Source organism: Schistocerca nitens, chromosome 4, assembly GCF_023898315.1.
Source record: "Schistocerca nitens isolate TAMUIC-IGC-003100 chromosome 4, iqSchNite1.1, whole genome shotgun sequence".
Taxonomy (NCBI): Eukaryota; Metazoa; Arthropoda; class Insecta; order Orthoptera; family Acrididae; genus Schistocerca; species Schistocerca nitens.
Window position 1 is genome coordinate 977,949,960 of NC_064617.1, and position 4,571 is coordinate 977,954,530.

Genomic DNA, 4,571 nt, shown 5'->3' on the forward strand with positions numbered 1-4,571 from the left:
TTCAATTTGCAGCTACACAACGCGACGTAAGATCAGCCCTCGACAAAATGTACTAACTGGAGGCGAGTGTAAGGTGTTGTCAGTGAGAAGCGGTCGCAAACCACACGAGAATTGCTGCTCACTGTGAATGCAGGGCCATCTCAGACAATTTTCCGGTGAACGTTGCGAGGGAACTCTATGCAATGGACATATGAAGTCAGGTACCTAGCAAAAGGCTATTGGCTACAGTAACACGTATAGCTGCAGGTCTTCAGTAGACCTAACAAAACGGAGATTGGATATCAGCTAGCTCGAGGGGTTTAATGTAGCGCGACGAGTCGCGATTTTGACTCTTTCTAAAAACGGCACTGGCCCGTTCTTTAGCTGGTACAAGTTTTAGAATACTAATTGCTTCAGCCTACGTCACTATATTGTAGGAAACGTGTCACGTAAGATTAACTCTATAGTGAGGAGTTGACGAATAAGTGACGGATGACCTTAGATGCTCTGTCTCTTCAAACTCTTAGTCAGCAGCAGTCCCTCCCCCCCTCCCCCCCCCCAAATGTCCCTTCTTGTCTAATCTGCAACGATCGCAACGTTGAGGGGATGATTAATCTTTCTAGTCCCTCAATCTCAGTTTCGTGAACACGGGTAATGCACGGTATAAATTCGATGACCTTGTATAACAAATTACAATTTCACTGGTTCAGCAGACACAAAAACTGAAAATATCTCCAAACACAAATAACTAATGTGAAGGCAAAAATAATTCATGACATACAGTCATATATTATCACAGAAACAATATTTAGAGGCCATTCCATACCCAATGTGACATTAGTTATCTCCAAAACTTGTATAAGCAATTAGCAAGAACCAGAAAAAATCTTAATTCATTTGCGTATTTGCTTTCAAACTCTAGCTTCGCCCGTAGCACGTAATATAGTGGTCAGATGTCGCGTATGACGAAAGCGTTCGAGCTATACTGGTTAACGGCAGCTGAGCACTGCAGAAAGGCCACCGGTCCGAAATCAGCGCAGTAAATCTATTTATTTTCGTGTATTTTTATTTTAGCTACCACAGGGCCGATAGTGAGCCTAATTCGGTGACACGGAAACGTGTGATAACCTATAATTGCATTACAAAATACAATATATTACGTCCCAGCTTTTTAAAGTATCGTTTTTAGAAAGTTGTTTGGACAGATACCCCACCGCGAAAGCTACAAATTAACATTAATTAGCAGCGTCCATATTGGCGGTGTTGTGGACTGTCAAGTGTCAACTGTTTGCTGAAATTGTTTGGTACGTTTCAATAAATACCGAAGTGACAGTCTCTGCCCATTAAAAAGTATAAACGCGCGGGGGTAATCAAAATAACGGAAATAACTATAGGAAGAAGATTCGTGTGCGGTACGGTAGATTTCTGCGTCTGTATTCAGTTTCGATAGGACCCTTCTGGTTATGAGCTTGCCTTATGCCGTGCAATGTGCCGACTGGAGAAAGGAGGGTGACAATTATTTCAAGATACCCGCATCTTGTGCTGGTGAAACGTTAAGGTTATGGTCTAAATAATTATCGCCCAAAGAGTCCGACTCTAATGCACCGGTTTCTAACAGAAATACATTAAAGAGCCAAGAGACTTAAGCGGGTTTTTATTATGTGGAAGATTAAAGACTTCTCCACCCTGCATTTCGTTCGTGTTCATAATTCACATAACATACGTGATCGATTTCGGATTAAATTTTCCGTCATGGGATGTACCTGGAAAAATAATCACATCTACATCGTTTCAGTGGTTCAAATGGCTCTGAGCACTATGGGACTCAACATCTGAGGTCATCCGTCCCCTAGGCTTAGAACTACGTAAACCTAACTAACCTAACGACATCACACACATCCATGCCCGAGGCAGGATTCGAACCTGCGACGGTAGCAGCAGCGAGGTCCCAGACTGAAGCGCCTAGAACCGCTCGGCCACAACGGCTAGCTCGTTCAGTGAAAAACGTCCATATATTGGTAGTCAATAACCGCTGGTATCCTGTCATAACATTTTCCCCCGTGGATAAAAGCATGCACAATTATGTGACGCCTTTATTTCTGTCTGTTGGTGGACTTCAGTTTTGATTAGTAAGATGCACGGCCAATTTCAGTTTTGTATGTATTGTAAAAAAAGGTTTTCGCATAACCTAAGTGGCGAACTACCATGGCAAGATACCAGTGTAATCGGCTGTCCATATATGGATGTACTTCATTGAATCGGTACGAATGTCAGTTGTTTACCATACACATCTGATAACGGAAAACGCACTCCGAAACCGATCTTGAATGTTGTGTGAATAATCAACAGTAGCGAATTGCAGCCTAAAGGACTTGATAATACAGGGTGATTCAAAAACAATACCACAACTTTAGGAATTTAAAACTCTGCAACGACAAAAGGCAGAGCTAAGCACTATCTGTCGGCGAATTAAGGGAGCTATAATGTTTCATTTAGTTGTACATTTGTTCGCTTGAGGCGCTGTTGACTAGGCGTCAGCGTCAGTTGATGCTAAGATGGCGACCGCTCAACAGAAAGCTAGCAGGGAGCTGCAAATTCCACAATCAACTGTATGGAGAGTCCTGCGAAAAAGGTTAGTTATGAAACCTTATCGTCTGAAATTGGTTCAAGCACTGTCTGCAGCTGATAAGATTAAAAGAATCGATTTCTGTGATTTTATCCTTGCTCAAATGGAAACAGATGAATCTTTCGTTTCAAAGATTGTGTTTAGTGATGAAGCAACTTTCCACACTAACGGGAAAGTCAACCGTCACAATGTCTGTATATGGGGCACTGAGAATCCGCGGGAAACAACTCAGTATGAACGTGACTCGCCTAAGGTGAACGTTTTCTGTGCCATTTCAGCCAATAAAGTTTTTGGTCCCTTTTTCTTCGAAGGTGCTACTGTAACTGGACTACAGTATCTGGAGATGTTAGAGAATTGGCTGTTCCCTCAGCTCGAACAAGAAGCACAACAATTCATATTTCAGCAGGATGGAGCGCCACCACATTGGCACTTATCTGTCCGTAACTACCTGAACGTCAACTACCCGAGGCGATGGATCGGCCGCCAGGCAGCCCGTGACAGAGCACTTCATCACTGGCCCCAAAGAAGCCCTGATCTTACCCCCTGCGATTTTTTCTTATGGGGCTATGTTAAGGATATGGTGTTTCGGCCACCTCTCCCAGCCACCATTGATGATTTGAAACGAGAAATAACAGCAGCTATCCAAACTGTTACGCCTGATATGCTACAGAGAGTGTGGAACGAGTTGGAGTATCGGGTTGATATTGCTCGAGTGTCTGGAGGGGGCCATATTGAACATCTCTGAACTTGTTTTTGAGTGGAAAAAAAACCTTTTTAAATACTCTTTGTAATGATGTATAACAGAAGGTTATATTATGTTTCTTTCATTAAATACACATTTTTAAAGTTGTGGTATTCTTTTTGAATCATCCTGTATTTCGCACAGTAATAAAATACACTGTCGCTGCGAGTCTCGCCAAGACGATGAAGAGATAAAAAACTCAGTAAGTTATAAAAGTGTCATAGTCAGTTTTTGCTTGAAATTAATAAGCGTCATTCTCGAGTAGAGGTAAGCGGTCTCATGAACGAGACAGAAATTGTGGACAGAAAATACAAATGTTTATCAATAATACAAAAGCTTTCGGAACGCAATAAAATTTGTGGATGATGCACCGCATAGACCAACGACAAACATAACGACCAACAACATGCGCAAGTACAGCAAGTGTTCAGAAAAACAAAGTTTACGTACTTCTCTGGGAGTAATACCGTAGAATTTGGAGGTTACCAAACACAATATAAACGTCATTATTCACATGGATTTGGGTAAGACGAACACCGATACCCGATTTGTGTAAGGGGCAAAATGACTAACGAGATTACTGACACCTATTTTCTGCACATCGTCATCATCATCATCATCATCATTACCACCACCACCACCACCACCACCACCACCAGCACCACCACTACACTACCACGGTGGTGAGTGATTGAATAGTGTGTTATACTTTAAAAGAAGCCTTCGTTGACAGTTTCCAGATACATTTACAAACCCTGACGAATATAGCTTTAAATGTGAATATGGTGCATGTGGCAAAACCATGTAGTAAGTAGCCCTTCGACGCACTGTGTCTTGATGTCATTATCGTCATCATGTCTTGCACGTATTAGACTTTAGCTTATTGGACTTTGCCTGTTACACCTACCTGCAGATATTAGTCTAAGAACCTTCCATTTGGTTTTGTGTCTCCCAAAGTGTCTTCGTCCCACTGGTCTATATTTGCAGAGTACTTTTCGTAGTTGCCCTCCTTCATACTTACAAGGGGAGGCCGCCAATTGTGAATTTCAGATTCGATTCATACTGCGCATAATAAAAGCTCATGGCCAGAGGTGTAATGTGGCAAAGCACCAAGATGCACTTCTCAGCCGTTGTCGAGAAAATAGACAGTCAAAAGATAAAAGAAACCGTTGCGGTGAAATACTCTCTACGATTAACAATTTCCTACAGCATCGTGGCGCAGCG